The sequence below is a fragment of the Crassostrea angulata genome, chromosome 3 (assembly GCF_025612915.1).
Source record: "Crassostrea angulata isolate pt1a10 chromosome 3, ASM2561291v2, whole genome shotgun sequence".
In the NCBI taxonomy this organism is placed as follows: Eukaryota; Metazoa; Mollusca; class Bivalvia; order Ostreida; family Ostreidae; genus Magallana; species Magallana angulata.
In genome coordinates this window covers 30,340,789-30,358,253 of record NC_069113.1, presented here as the reverse complement: position 1 = coordinate 30,358,253, position 17,465 = coordinate 30,340,789, and the positions used below count along the sequence as shown (strand labels likewise).

The 17,465-nt window shown below is 35.0% G+C and overlaps 1 protein-coding gene across 6 annotated transcripts in view; it reads left to right on the top strand.

Moving 5' to 3' along the window:
• Positions 1-703: 703 nt before the first annotated feature.
• LOC128178587 (kin of IRRE-like protein 2) overlaps positions 704-17,465 on the top strand; it is a 32,741-nt gene continuing 15,979 nt past the window's right edge. For 3 of the 6 annotated variants that reach the window (XM_052845833.1, XM_052845840.1, XM_052845839.1), the window contains exons 1-2: positions 704-836; positions 7,678-7,794. The gene's annotated coding sequence lies outside the window, so the exon portion shown is untranslated. Of the gene's footprint in view, positions 837-1,181; positions 1,325-7,677; positions 7,795-13,858; positions 14,118-17,465 lie in introns of those variants that run through there. The other 3 variants (XM_052845838.1, XM_052845834.1, XM_052845835.1) reach the window with 3 other exon arrangements.

The following is a 17,465-nucleotide window of genomic DNA, read 5'->3' as shown; positions in this document are numbered from 1 at the left end:
CCCCCCCCACCCCGGCTGAGCAGAGGCAGAGTTTACTGTAAAATACTAACACAGTACTAAAATTACTGATAACCAACAATGAGAGATAGTTACTACCAAACACTGCATACTGACGACACATGTATAGATGTATATCGAATATAAACTATAATGTAATCTATATATGAAACGTCGATTGCGTTCTCTCTCTCTCTCTCTCTCTCTCTCTCTCTCTCTCTCTCTCTCTCTCTCTCTCTCTCTCTCTCTCTCTCTGCTTGGTGTTTATAACATCATACTTCTCACACTTAATGAATTCAAACTTACCTGTGTGCTGATTAGCTGCGTATCGCAAAACAAAGTTGATTTAATTTATTTTGCATTTTTTATTTTTATCATTCTTTAAACACTAACTTTTACCCATCTTCTATCTTGCTTTGATATTTTTAAATTTAGAAAATGGGTACCTTTTAACAATATCAGACCACAAATTCCATTTCTTTACTTTAATGTTCTTTGATTTATCACATACCACTTCTGCACGCTTTGACATTTTCAAGATTATATAACCCTCACATTTATTGCTCTTTGATACAATGAAATCGATATCGTCGGTTTAATCAAATCCCTCAAATCGCCTCACTTTGTATATCTTCACACATTGATATCGACTGATTTAACTAGATGTATTAGTAAATTAACAATTTAGTTCAATAGTCAAACCCCCAGATTGTTTGTTTTAAAGCGTCGAAGTCATTTGTCGAAAATTAGGTTTAAAGTATATTTTGAGACAGGTAGAGTTAAAAGATAAGCGAACTCTTCTGTCCCGCATGTGTATAAGCGGAGATTCTTTCCTAAAGGTAGGACAAGTTTAACTTATAAATATTTGACCACTTTTCAGCTGTAGCTGATGAATGGACTTAATATCATCAATTGTTATTATGACTGGATTATTGATTTCAAATGCCACTTGACACAAGCGTTCTTGGTTGGTGGAAGAATTAAAATAATCAAATTTTAAATGTTTTCTCCTTTTGAAGTTGTGTGTTTTTAACAAACCTTAAGACCAGTTTTATATCCTTTTAATTGAAACTGGCAGCATAATAAAAGAATTTCAATTCACGAATACACCCTGAAGTCCAAACACAATGAGTAGAAAGAAATCATTCAGGTGTTATGCATTTTACACCTCGATAGTGTTGCAATTCAATCAAACTTTTCATTCAGACGTCGGTGAATACTTTGGCACAGGGGCATTATAAGTCCTTATATATATGATTCAATACGACCGCTCGTGAATATGGATAAAAAGCGATATTTTCTGGACACCTTTTGCTAAATCCAAAGAGTAAGTCACGATTTTGAGGCTCATAGATCATAGTTTACCGATTTTATTTTTTGAATGTCCATTATTAATTGTTCAGATCCAAATTATCCGCTTTTCCTCGCTATGGGGAATAGAGCTAGACAACTGATAAGAAATGGCTGGTCGGAATTGGAGTGACTGGGCTTGATAAACGGGAATATAAATCTCATTTGGGTTTTCATGGAATATCGGATTGAAACTTAACACCGCCTTCACTCCCTCAAATTCATAAAAATACTATACACTGTATGGGTTCATGTGTTCTTCATCATATCTATAACTCACCGAAATTAAATTCTAAAGTAATGTCCTAGTGGCACCATTTTGCATTGGCGTATATATAGCTACAAGTAAAAAGTCTATCGATAATTCTATCAGAACCAACGTACACTTAGTTCTGAAGTCTGAATGAGATTCCTTGAATAGAGAACTGAAGGTGCATGGCACTTTTTGGAGTGACAATGTTATCAATTTTTTTCCCGTTTTTACGATAGTATTTACCCTTCAAGTTCTAATACCTCCTTGAGTGGTATCTGTCGATACCCGGGACTTAGCTTGACAAATTGAGAGGGCCACTGTTTGTCTATCCGTCCAGTGTGGACTGGGTTGGGACAAACAGATCTTAATTTATATTCAGCTTTGAGATAATATGACAAAAAGCCTTAGTAAGGTGGGTGGCCAGTACAAATTTTAAACTTTCAATTAAAATTCCTGAAAAAGAGGTTTTCAATATTTTTTAGAGATCAGATAAAAGATTTTTTTCTGCTATTGAATTAAGAGAATTAATTAAAAAAAATGTTTGAAGTATGACATCAAGAGAACACGACAGGAATGCCCCTTATATACGAAAAGAAATAAATATTTATATTTGCATTTATTTATTCATTTATACATTTAGTTACATAATTATCCCTTCATTATCCCTTCAGATCTCTATTGAATGTTGGGAACTCAAGAATCGTGAAAGAATCATTTTAATGCCCCAAACATACCTAAGCTGTAAGGTGAGGGACAAATAGACATTGAACTTGTGTTGTAAAATAGCAGAAAGTTTTTAAACAAACTCAGTAAAAAGTCATTGACAGACGGCGAGGTAGATTAGGCCCTTCGTCATCAGCAGATAAAAGCCTCATTAATAAGAGGAGCGGACAGCGTTCTGCTTTCAAATTAGCGCTTTAGGTCTGTTTATCTGCCGGTGTGATGTCTGGATATTACGCACCCTCCTCTTAGAGCCCCAATAGTCAGGCGCTCACTGCTTTTTATTACTTCTGTATGCTTCTGTTTAGATGTAAAACAGATAGGCCGGGGTGCATCGTTAGTTGTGACCTTGGATAAGAGCGAATGTCCGGGAAATGAATTATACCAAACCCTGCCTCCCGATGAATAAGTAGAACCAAATTTAGTTTATTTCTTAACATTTTTGTCAACAGAATAGTGGGAAAATTTCACTAGAGGGCGGATATTTATTTCTTGTGGTGTCAAATTTTGATAACATTTTGACAAATTGTTCTCATTTAAAATGAGAAAATTTCGTTGATTCGAATGGCTCAAGATACACTGATAAGAAAACAATGTAAAATGACAAGATCCACCCATTACGCGACAGCTTTTATCTCTATTAGATTTGAAGGCCCTGACCAGATTATATTTCTTCGTACGGTACTGTAATTATCAAATACCTAACCTCGAAATTTCTTGTATACATGATGACATTTTCCATGCTGAATTTTAGGCCAGAGTATGTTTTACTAGAGGGAAAGCAAAGTGGAAATGACTAAGAAAAGCAACCGGAAGTAGATTGTAATGGTTTTTGGCTTATTGGCCCTATTGGCATGACTGTAATAAGTTGAGTTTTATAATTTTCCTGGAATATGGTACACATTAAAGGTGTCCTCGTGTCATTACGGTCTTGATAAAATTTGACAAAAATTGACACTCGACTTAAAGCAAACTTTTCTTTAGAAGAACCCAAAATACCTCTTCAATCGGTGCCAATTCAGTTGTTCTGATATTAAGTCGTGTCCTGAATTTGGTGATACTTCATTTCTATACTTGACCCCAAAACTGCTTGTTACATGCACCCAAAAGTTGGTAAGTACATTGACTAGAAATATCTAAACTCTGGCATTTACACAATAGCACTTTGACGAAGCTTTCTCTAAATGAACAAATGACTCCAATTTTTCTAAATAACCTACATACTTGTGCACTTAATATTAAAATTGACCTTTAAAACACATTTCATATCTGTGACAAAAAACCCTATTCATAAAATCCTTTAATCAATTTATTCATTTACTTTTTAACCGACGTCGTATACTGCCGAATCATTGGTGAACCAATTCAAAGTGTGAGAAAAAAAGAAATCATTAACTTCTGATTAAAAACATATTAACTAATAGACTTGAAATTGGTCGTCCGGGCGATCGGCTGGCGGAGGCATTATTCTGCTCCCATTTCTGTGTGCTCTTGTCAATGAGCAACATCGTTAGCAAGCAATTACAAACAGAGTAGTGGGTCCGAGTGTTTGGCAAGGTATGAAAAAATCTGTCACTACGGGGAGGTCTCCGAGATAGCGAGGCTGAAGCCGGTAAAACGATACACACTATGCCAGGCACAACAATCATATCTAATAAACCATTATTTCAGTTTTTTCAGATAGGTTGATCAATATAGGAAACCACCGTGTTACAACACTTTGATAAAACAGATTTGTGTGGGTTCGACCTTTGACTTGTAGGAAGCAGTGGATCGAAGTCCGGGTTCTCTTCAAAGACAGCTTTACCGACCGGTTGACAAATACATGTAGTCTTGGGATGGTGGTATCTTTTTTCCGTGGTTTTAACCAACAAATCCAGGTGATAAGTTCTCATGTCTTGTCAGCAATGTGTAATGTTTGTAAAAAAAAAAAATCTGCCAAGCTCATCTGTGGAAGTCGTCAATAGCCCCACGCCTAGTAAATGATAATACGGCTATTCTCGTCACTGAGATCTGAAATCTCTGAAATTGCATAAAAACCTTTCTAGAATAAAATTGTGCGTGCATGTTTGGAAAGTGTGTTTAATACATGGCGTTTTTGTTTAAGTTAAACTGAATAACTGAATAATTTACAAGTGCATTAATTTTAATTGATTTTAAAAATTGGATTGTGGTGCAGCCAAATCATAATTTACATGCAGTAAAAAATTAATAAGAGTCTGCATTGATATCAAACTTCGTTTCATTCAAGTTGAACGGAATAATCTGCATCATATTTGTGTACTCCCAGTAACCCCAATACCACGGCAACACACAAGTACAATCTAACATTATGACGACATTCTGATGAATCAAGGACAGACTCATCAAAACCGCCAGGCGTAAACTTTACAGCAAGCAAAATAAGTTCTAATCTAGTTTATATTGTTTCAATTACTGAACAACTCAAATGTAAATAATATGACTCCTTGGTTACCGCAATAAAAAAAACTTACAAAACATTCAACCCATTACATACACTGTTAGATATTGTACATGGTAGTCTGATAAAGTAATTTAAAAAAAAGTACTTGAATTGAGGCAGTCATGTGTCAATGTAGAAATTTCAAAATAATTATCAACATGATAATATAACAACATAACAACACTTGCAATGATTACAACTTGAATAATATAAAACTTAGAGTTTTAATTATAATAGTTTAGTCATAGCATAATGTTATAGCAAATGGAAAGGAGTGCGCAACATCGGAAAAATGCCCATTCCGGAGATGTTCGTCCTACTGTTCAATATGAATATGATAACTTTATCACTTATCATTTTTAAAGCTAGTATATAAATTAAAATATAAATCTGATTTCCCAACAATGATATTCAAAGAAATGAGGCGCACGATTTTGTAAGCTTTGGAGTAAAAGGAGGGATATAAACACAGGAGACTTTCTAGCCCAGTCTAATAATTCACAGCTTTTAGACTTACTTATTGTGAAATAAAGTAAATGAATGACAAACATCAATTCCAGGGAACTTACGGCATTAGTGGCCCACTGGGTTTAACCCCCTCCCCCCCCCCCCACTCGCTGGGAGTTTCAATATTGATAACAATGGTAAGTTGCATGCCCTCATGGGCATACTGTACAGGCGACAAATCTTAAGCGATGCCCTCTCTTTGAAACAACATACTGTAATAAGTCATGAAAATTCCATTCATTCCTGATTGCACGGTTTCATCAAAGGTGATATTTTTAGAATCAAACAAGTTTTGTCGTTTGTATTACATAATAAATGTTGCTGCTTTGTTAAGATGCTTCGCTTTGTCCAACTACATCTACCTGTGATGTATGCATATTTTTTTTTGTAAAACATTGATTACTAATTATTTTTCTTTTAAATAATATATCAGAGGAAAAATAAAACAAGGATAAAGTAAAATTATGTCGCCATTAGGTTCAGCGCTGGCCATGAACCCTTATTTTTTTGACATCTTTGAAAATGAAATCAATGCAAATACTGGCAGGTGTCAGACTTCCTTCTACAAATAAATTTGCCTCATTCCTAATGGAAACACTTCTTTAATCATCATTAATGGAACGCCTAATCGTGTTTCTATCAGGTAAAATTGTTTTGAAATAAATTTTAGTGGTTTGCAACCTTTCTAAAATGTGTCAAATAAACTATCCATAGCCTTAAAAAAACCTCATCGCCAATGCGATAAAAAATAAAACATTTCAAGAATTACAAAAACAACATATGAACGTTTGCGGAAACATTGAAACAAGGGAAACATTGTCAGATGTGATCATAAACCCCATATCCAATACCCCATCCACCCCCACACCAACCGCACCCCAAATCCTCCGGATAGATTAATAGATTTGAAATAAATACAAACAACTCATCCAGAAGGTAAAATTGTGAAGATCTAACGAATATGAACAAAACTTCTGCCATGATACACAAATGTCTGCTACTGCAAATGAACATGAAGTTCATGAGGAAAGGTTGAGTCCTACATCCTTTGTTTACATTAGTTAGAATGGCGCCGAGGACGAATGAAGGCTTCAATTAGTTATGTACCTGACAGGATGTGTCTGTCATAAGAATTTGGCCTGAGAGATCAATGAACGCTGAATATTCCATTCTCATCATTGGCCAACTTATTGCGTAACCAGAGATTCTCTTTATTCATTTGCTTAAAAAAACATCAAAAAAGTCCCATGATTTTAGTGAAATATCCCATTTTCCTGTGCGTATCACAAAACATGAGTTTAACACATTTGCAGGGGGATGTATGAAACTCTAAGAGGACTGAAATTAGGGCCAATAAGTACTGGGAACGAAAAATTAAGTCACTAGTGCAAAGTACAGTATTCAGCGAGTGGACGTTGGGGAGAAAAAACAACACATGTTCCGAAGATTCTGATACTTCCAGTGTACTTTGTATTTCAGATAACAGAGGTCCCATCCATCTTACTCCCAATGTATATCGAATTCATTAAATACACATGCACTAGATAAAAAGATAAATTATCATTAAGCCAAAGGGAAATTAACGGACATCAAACTGGAGCAGCATATGCATTCACTTTGATCACAGAGCTTGGTCGTTGGCATAAAGAATTAAAGGATTAAATATAAAGAATTATGCTGACGTGTCACACAGTCATCACTTTTGCCGTTTTGTACCCATGGACAATCCCCGGTAGACAATTTCACCTTGACTCTCGTGAACTATGGGACATGTGTCAGGCTGAAGGCCTTCAATTTTATAAACATCAAGGTGAAATGTGGGATTCAGCCAATGAAGCCATAGTTAAAAGTATATATCCCCCATTACATGCTTTATATATTCACTTGGAATAGTTGTTATAACATAGCATTCCACCAGCATTGTTTGACGGCACATATATTTTTTCGGTATTACTCTACGATGGGCACAGGGTTTTTGATTTTTTTTTGATTTTTTTTTTTTTTTTTTTTTTTTGCTTTTGGTTTTTCTTTTACTTACTTTGTTCATCTGTAATATACAAAGGAATTTCATTTTTTAATCATAACTTTTTCTGTAGTTCAATTTCCACATTTCATGCGAGGTTATGCACTTGTGTAGGATGTACAACTGGTGAACGTCTTGATATACTACCGCGGGTTTTTTTTTCTGTTGTGCCAACATTTGAGATGATAATAGGTCTTAATGACTGTATCTTTTATCATTTCATTGATGAAAATCTTAGAAAAGAGTTGCTTTAACTGCACGACAGCTGCAGTAACCCGTAGGATTCCTCAATGAAGGGCATGTATTGATCATCCGGTGCCGACCAATAACTTCCCAGATTTGATTCATTGCCTTCTTTTACAGAGCGTGCCAAACCTGTTGTCTCTTATACTCGGCACGACCGCCGACCACTCTCAGGTCAGAACAGGCAGCGGGCCCCCCACACAGGACGCGACCACAGGGCCGCACCCCCCGATACAGGTATGTGTAGCTCTCTCTCTCTCTCTCTCTCTCTCTCTCTCTCTCTTTGGATTAATGTTAAAATTAATCAAAATTAATGTACTAGTTTATATTTAATTTGCATTAAGAATATTTTATTAAGAATAGTAGACTAAGTGTTTAATTTCTTATACCGGGATAGTGATGATTTATTTTTGAGAGTATATAATGTGTGTTGCGCGTTATTTTGATACAGGGTTATTCTGCAAAAATTTTAGGGAAACTATGAACACTTTCTACGATATCAAATTTTCTGTTAAACTGAATTTTTGTCAGATAATGGTTCTTCGGGCCATTATCAACTTGCGTAATTTAAGCTCCATTATGTAATATGTTCCTTTATCAAACTGTATTACTGTGAAAAATACAGAAAGTTCAGTTATCGGTAACGACAACCAATAAACCTGATATTTAAAATGATATTAAACGGGGGATTAATTCGGTTTCAGGATAAAACTCATTATTCAATATTTCATTATCAAAAATATATAGATTAGATTTGAAAGCGATAATTTTTATCATTTATTCATCAAAATATGAAACTTCAAATTACTAATAACCAATTTCTATATGTAATATATATATATATATATATATATATATATATATATATATATATATATATATATATATATATATATATATATATATATATATATATATATATATATATATATATAAAATCAGGAGGAACCAGTGCTATACAATGTAGATATAAATGAACATATTTAATAATTCGATATATTTTGTTATTAAATACGGAATTATTTCAAGGATTGGATTATTTTATTTTATTTTATTGATTTATTTTTTTATTTTTGCAATTTTTGTCAGAAGTGCGAGGTAAAAGATTTTTTACTTATATCTAATTCTTTACTTATCACATTATAAAGTTTAAACATCATATGTGGCTGTTCTAGTCAGTGTCTTCCAAGATTGCGTAAATGAATTCACTTGTGTCGTTAAATTAATTTTTTTACAGTCAAATACTCAATACGATATGATGAAATTCAATAACCGACGCTACAGTTGCAAAATTTTCTTTGACCCTTCTCCCGCGGAGGCAAGGGAAAAGAAGGATTTGCGAATTTGCTGTTAGTTAATTTCAAAGTGTAAAAAACAACACATGTTAAAATGTAAAAGTATTCAATGTATAAGTTAAACCTAGCTTAGAATGCAAACACGTCTTCAAGTTTAAGCGAAATCTATGGTTATCTAATTTGTAAATAACTCTTAATAATTAAATAACTCTACTCCTTTAGTCTTTAAAGATCAAAGAAACTGCACAGAATGTAATTCTATATTCAGGTAATAAACTATGAATTGTGGGTAAACTTGTCTTAACAAAAACTGAACTACTCTAATGGCCACTAGAACAAAGAGAAAACAGTCGACTGCAGTATCTATTTAACGCATAGTTGACCGGTTTGATAATTCTTGCTTCGAGGTTTCCAAATATCATTAAAGATACCCGGGTTGATCCACAATGTTTTTGAAGTCTGTTGGAGAAATCGATCACAAAATGGCCCAACGATTATCAGAACAAAGCTAACTTATTGTAACTACATCCAATGCTTTTATAAAAAGTGTGAAAATACTGAACGAAATAATTGTTCGGCAGAAACGTTTTCTGTGGCTACATCGTTGAAATACAATACATGTGTATATTTGAGAATATCTCTTGTGAGGGTTCCCCCTGGGTGGTTGGGTAGATAACAAGACATAGTGTTATACCCCTCCACATGCATACAAAACCTCTACACGTTCTAGATGGTTATTCAAATAATTTGTTACAAAACCTTGGAACTTACGTTATAGCCAAATACTTCTAGGATACTTACAAAAATATGAGTCATTATGTAGCAGGTCTTATATATATATTGGAGATACTGAATTCATGGCTCATCAAAGTACATTTAGGTACTCATATATGATATGAAATACATCTTTACTATACCCACATTTTATACTCTAACTTCGTTGTGACGCAGTAACCAAGCAAATTCCGTCCGTGCTGATGAATTCTACATGTACACGTTTCTACACACATCGCTACTAGAATTATCAAAAAGGAAAATTGAAAAACGGGTAAGGCCCGGTGTTAATAAAGAGTTTGCATTAAAGTCAGTTTTACGTAATATCACAACTTTTCCTGCAATGTAATCTAGTATGATCAAAGGGAAAAAGACTAGTATTTATTTAGCAAAACATAAATATGGTTAAAAGATGGCAATGCACCTAAACATTCTCTTTACCATCCTTAGTGAATTTATAATTCATGCTATGAATGTTGAGTATACCAAAGCGCGCAGTAATCAGAGGAAATCAGGCTCTTTGTTTAGTCTCGTGGGTGTGAGAGCTATAGCCACCATCCTCTCCTTCAACCCCAAATAATAGCGTAAATTTAAAAAAAAGTGTTTTTAAAATCAATTTCACGCTGAAAATGTGGTAATAGATGTTTAATTAACCTTAAAGCAAATTAAATCTTCAACAGTGTTCAAGCAGCATACTGTAAATTCCTAATTTACCGGGAAGAATAATATTCGCGTAAAATTGCGAGAAGCACATCTCGAAGATTTTACAATCTCGCTGTAATTTTTCGGTGAAATGTAAACTAATAGGGAATTTAATAAAAAAAAAATTGGTGTTCGCGATTTTATATTCTCGCGATTTGATGCATAACGATAGAATCGCGAAATTAAGTACTCGCGTAAAATAAGGAATATACAGTAGTTATAATGTCGTAAGTACTTTTAAGCATTTAGTTCAGTGTAGCATTTTACACGCTATGCCTATATAATCTATACCGGCACGATTGTAAGGGTTTTTAATTAACACAAAATAACAGCATTCTCCAGTTTTCTTTTTTGACATGAGAAATGCAGAAAAGTAATTTTTAGAGACAGCTTCATGCTTCGTGCCTTACAATGCCCCATACCGACTGGGCGACAATTATAACAATGCATTCTTTCCACCAGCAGGGACGCTTAAGCCCTAGCGTATCAATAATTCACATCTTTATATTAACTACATGTAGTCACTAGTTATATGAGCAGCTTTCGCACTTCATAGCCAAAGTTATTTTTATAAAAAAGTGCGAAGATCCTTGGTAATAGGTTGACAGATAAAGATGATGAAGAAAATGCCACAGCACCTCTCTTGACACTGTTTGGATGTAAAAAGGGAAGCGAGCAAATTGGCGCTGTGTGTGGGGGAGCGCAGACGATGATAAATATCTGCAAGAATTCATCTCTCTACAACGCATATTGTAGTCCTCAAACCCATATCATTGTCTGGCACGAACATCAATATTGATGTAAGCCATCGATATTGAATTTTACATGCCTGGATCACAGAAAAAAGCTTAAAACTGGGAATAAAAGTAAACGTTTGAAAATGAAAACCTTTTTATTGACGGCATGTTTTGCCCTCAAACAAGATCTGCTCAGTTGAACTTTCTACAGACAAAAGGCAATGCAATAGGGAGTGCTATAGTTAAAGCAAACGCTGTTTCTTGGTATTACCGAGCTCTCTAATATCACTGGTGGATTTTTTCTTCAAATTAATACTAGTAACAGAATATTTAGTTAGTGCTTCAGCATTGTCCTTCATTTGTCCTCTCGTGACTCAGCTGTTGACTCATATTTTCTACAGGCTTCAAATCAATCAGCGAGTAGCACCGGGGTAGAGCCTCGATCTACTCCACAGAGTAAACTGCATCCACAACAATGCATTACATCGGAATTTATCTGCATGAAAGATAATACAATAGATAATCTCTAGATGATAATAATTAATGTCAAGTAAATCATATGAATTCAATCAACTGGATTCTGCTCTACAATGTTTCATTTCATTTTTTTACAGATGACTAGATTGCTGAAGCTAAATATTAACGATGCAAGATTGAGGCCATTATAGTTATCCATATTTCATTAGAGTATCAGCATGATTGCAAAAACTCTTTGCATCAAAGTAAAAAAAAATTTTAAAGACTAAAATGAATATGACGACTTCTTTCAACGCTGATTAAAGAGACTAGATTTATACGGCCATTTTATAAAGCAGGATATAATCTGTAATCACTATGGAACGCAGATAGAATAATTTTAACAAGACCTTGGACTTTCAGTAGGACGTAGCTATCTAATTCTTGCGTCAAAAAAAGTTTAAAATGACGCGGTTTCAAGCGAAATATGCACCGATTGCGTAGTCTTAGCTCAAAAGCAGCCAGACAAATCTTGTTGATTTCAGAGAGCCATGGCTGAGTGGCGGAAATAGATAGGCCTACGTCACATTGCTGTTTGACACAACTACCCAAAGTCCAAGCTTTTGTTGAAATGGTTTCATTGGTCAATATGCTGAGCATCCTGAATTTCGAAATTCAAATGGTACACCAACTACTGTGTACCCGTAAAAACCTCTGGTCGTACGGCAAAATAATACAACAAAAGCAACAGATTGGATTTGTTTTAAATCTAACTGCACTTAGCCCGGAACATCTTTTATCAATAGCGTTCGGTGGCGTTTTTTTTTTTTTTTTTTTTACAAACTATTATTTGCTTCATGAAGCTAAATTTAAAAGGTATTTCTGTTATGATTAATTCAAAATTAATAGAAAAAATCGACAAAGCACGGGGAAGGACACTGTGTCTATATCCCCATGGAGTAATTCCGTCACGTGAAATTTGATCCGTCAGTTATAAACCTACACACGTCATTACCTAACACGTCAACATTTTTATGGAACTGTCAATTAAATTTGAATGTGAAATTGATCCGCAAAAAGCTTTTTGTCTGTCTCCAAAGCATTCGTTTGTAGTATTCGCATCAATTGTTTGATGGAATGCATCCAAACTTGGAAAAGAAATACTAATATATTAGAGGGTCAAAAATATAACCCTAAATAGAACAAAAGTCTAGTAGTGCCGAAAATACCGTGAAAAGAATCAATCCCATATCGGATTGATTAAATATTTTATTACGATTAGTTCTTGTTTCCAGTCCATTTTATTTTATTTTGTGTAATATTTAGTTTAGTCTTATCACTGCATATTTATCCGTAACCGGAGATGTGTCACTTCCGTCAGAAGAATTGCAAGAAATAGGTTAAAATGGTATTCAAAGTCAACACAACTACCACAGACTTTAGTTATGAGGGATTTTCTTTTATCGTTCATCTTAATCTAGAGCCGCTATAGAAGGTCAATTTAATCCAACATTTCTGTTGTTTGAGCGGAATTCTTTTCTGATTATGTCATTAAAATGTTCGTGTTGCGAAGTTCGAGTTTCGCGTTTTATAATACCCCACAGATTCCATCGCCTGAATTTACTGTGAAGGCCGTGATTACGATTGACTAGTAATTACAATGTTTCGAAAGTTTTTAACCCTCTTGAGAAAACACATAGTATCTGATATTCTTGTAGTCTAACATCTTAATGTTGATAGCAATTCCACCACAAAACAATTCGTTTTTCGATTTTTTTTTTGTGTTTTTTTTAAATGAAATTTTTATAAGAAGTATAACATGGTCGAAGTTATGAACTGAGGCTTGACCTTAAAACACCTTTAGGTATTTAGTTTAGTAAAAAGCTTAGTACAAAGCCCTTGTAATGTGATGTTTTCATTAGAAATTTACATATAAAGATATTTAAAGAACTATCAAACGTTTTCCCATACATGCAATTTATACAAAATATAGAAGATTGATCGTGCGCGCTCTCTGGTCAAACAGACTTCTTGTAGGCTGGACCCACCACAAAAAAACCCCTCATGTTTAGGTTCTACACCCCCCCCCCTACACACACACACACCCACACACACACACCTTTTTTCGGATAAACCCCACGACGACATGATGTCCAGAACTTAAAACCAGGTCTCTCATTTTGAATGATAAGAGATTTACCGTGGAGTGTTTTCATTGTTACTTATCAATGACATTAATATTACATGTTGTATTTTTAAATATCATTAACTTTGAAGAGGTCTACTGATTGAGGCGTTTTTTTGTTTGTTTAAATTTCACAAGAGAGAAAAGGATATAATAGTAATCGGTAATCACCATATCAATGAGGCTTGATGCCTGGTGTTCCCCCGGAGTTGCATCATTGATTCGCTAAAATCGGAATGATTTGATGTGGGCAGTGATACGTGGTTTGATTCTGTATTGATAAGTCGAGGCGTCCATTTCCATTTCTAGAGACTCTGCTAGTTGGACTGTTGTTAGCTAGGGACAAGCACAAAAAAGTGGCAACGCGTATATATGGCACATCGCCTTCAACTTATTCTTGGTTCACCCACCGTAAGTTCCTTTTACTATTTCACATGTATGTATTTTCTGAGTTTATACGAACAAAAAGTGGTAACTTTAATACTATCATTGAGATATTAAATGTATATACATGTACATGTATATATTTAAGATGTTCGTGTAAATTTGAGGTATTTAGTCTCCCGTGTGTCTGTCTGTTCCTCACAATGTAACCATCTAACTATCTACTACAACTAAGTGCCATGTAACACTAATGGTGTAATGTATGCAAGTCATTACTCTAGCTGATGTGTGCACTTGGGATATCAGTGTGAAATAGGAGAAAGGCTTAATGTCATTATCACAGGCTTGATCTATTGCAGCTTCAAACATTAATCGAATAAATGAAACTGTTAAATGAGTTGAATTGCAGCTGATATGTAGTATCTGCCATACAGTTTATGATTTGGGAATTCCGTCACTTCAAGTTGACGGCACCTTTGCTAGTTCTGGCGCATGGTGACAAGTCCAACGCTGCGTGTGGATAATTAAGTTGGCGTTCTATGTTATATCCGCTGATGAAGGCGCGAACATTATTTGCTCTGTAACCACCGATACAACATAATTTACTAAACGCCGTTGATCTACATTCCACCTCGCCACCTGTTCCTGAGGAGTTCATTCCTCACTTGACCATTCCATTAAAAGGGTTGTAAAAAATTTCATGGTAATTGAAAGAGAAAGTTAAACAAAGTATGTCCAATATGAAGTAGGTTTACAAAACCATTTGGATCATTTAGATCGAATTAGACACAATGAGTAAGTTTTTGTAAAGAGATTTTGAAGATACGATCAAATAATGTGGCCCCTATTTACTATTTTCTCCTTGGCAAAGTCCCTGAATTATGACACGTTTTCATTCCAAATGCTCAAGCGATTTCATTCGGTGTCTAGTTTATAATTACCACGTCTGTTCGGGTCCCAGATGAGATCTCCCTTTCTCGATCTACACCTCAGAGTAGGGGCAACTCTTAGTTTACCAAGGGAGATCGATAGTCTGTTAAAAACATCAATACCAAACCCGACAAACTCAAACGTACAAGTATCAGAGAGAAGCGCATAGATGGCCATTTGCCTCGAGAAAGTTCATTCGCTTTTATGCAATTGACATGCAAAAGCACCTCCGAAGTCTTCCGTTTTTTTTTGTTAACACGCATGCTCGAATCTTCGGGGTTTTTTTTTTAATCAAAACTGCAGTCAGTTTAATCTATTCATTTGTCTTTTTTTATAGTTATTTTTGTGATAAAAAAAACAAACCACATGTTATGTAATTGTAATTTTATCGTGCATGCAACCAAACATACAAAAAGCGAAGTGAAACTTTTTGAAGCATTTCTGTCAGAAAGTGAATGTTCACTGATGATTATTTGTATAGCCTGTTTTATTAACAAATCAGATATTTAGCGCGCATAAACGTTTGTATTATGTATGTATATATTCCATGTACATTGAAAGCTGTGCTCAGTAGAAATGCATACGAGTATGAGTACATATATATGTTTCATTGGCATCATTTGCTACAGCAGTTTGTTAAATGCAGATCATTGCGCACATATTAAAACAGAGTAACAAAAGATAAAAGCAAGCCCCTGAACAGGTTACTAATAGTGTATAGATCTGCAAAATCTTTGTGTGCTTAAGTACCTGGAAGGGAGCTATAAAAACTTCTCCTGGATCATACTTGTACATGTAAATGTTTAGCGCAGGTTTACCTAAACAAAGTTGCAATGCACATGCAAATAGCGTGCATACATGTAGCTCATAGGAAGCTTGGCAAACGACGTAATGTGTATTTAAATGCATATTTTACACATAATGTACATGTACTATCCATGAACAAAAGCCAACTTTGTAAGTATTGTTTTGGCGAATGTACCTACATTTTAAGGATTACATATTGTTCTGTTTGCAGAACAAAAAAGATAAATTTTCTCTTCCTCAGTTCAAGTGTGAGTGCATATCATCAAAAAATAAAATTAAAAAGTGGTCTTCCATGAACTTCAAAAACGTGAACCCAACCACCCGCTCGGTAATGTCTATGATCCCTAAATACCATAGCCAATTTCATTACTGCAAAAAATGCATTGTATGTTGTCGAGGTGCAATTAATTTCGTCAACAGGAATAGAAGTGCTAATCTTTCTTATTCACCTGGAAAATATAAACGTTATGAAACATCAGAAGATCCTATTTGAATTCTTCACATTCTACTCGCACCAGAATGAATGGAGACAAACAAACGGAGAACTGCACCCGCGCAATTCACATTCCGCAATATTTGCTTTGGCCACCTCCGTCGCGTTGTCTGTGTTCTATTGAGTGTGTGTAACTGCCACCTCTCCCCTCATAGACAACAACCTTCCCCTCTAATACATGCTCATATGGACTACTATCGCCTGTGAATGGAATATTAGCATTTTATGAATGAAATTTCAGTAAAAATGAACGAGTAGCCCGCCCACACCTGAGAACTGGTGACTTTTCACTTTACCTGTCGCGGTCCACGATTGGTGTCAGCAGAAATTGGTTAAAAACAGACAAGAAAAAAAAATGTGATATATTAAAACCACGCCGCCTTACTTATGGGATACCAAAATCATTAAAACATCTATTATAACATTAACATTGAAACACAGATTTGACACATTTTTACAAGTAAAGTGACATCATAGTAACAATCTGAAATATTGCTTAGAATGTGGTATATGTGTTTATCATAGCATTGGCTATAATTACATTTGTCGCTCGACTTCTTCCCATCTTTCGACCGGGACGTGTATAAGTGAGAAAACTGAATATTGCATCTGATTGTCCGTCATTACTTGCTCTTGCAACCCATAAACAGGAAAGTGTTTCCATTATTCCAACACGGCATTAACTGGAAACGGTTAGCTTGTCTATTTGTGTCTATATCGTTCTGTTATTGGTTTCTAGTTCTGGGGATATAGCCTCCTCGCTCTTATACAGAGACTCAGGAATCTGAAGCTACGTGTAAGGTTTTTCTTCAAGTTGTTAAGACGTTTTGAATCGCATATTAGGTTTAATGCCCAGTCAACAGGACAAAAAATATCACAGAGAGACAATATGGACTGCAGATTCCTATTGCATGGTATTGCAGTCAGAATCGGCACGGAATCACAAGAGGACTGTACAGTTGGAAACGACATTCATAATGTTTGATATGTTTTATACTATAAAAAAGATTAAAAAAAAAAAACACTAAAAAGACGGGTGTTGATTGCTGGGAAGTGTTTGATACGCATAAGCCCCCCCCCCCCCCCCCCCCAATTTTTTTTCAAATTTAAATTGCATAATCTTATTCCAAACATACTAATTCCAC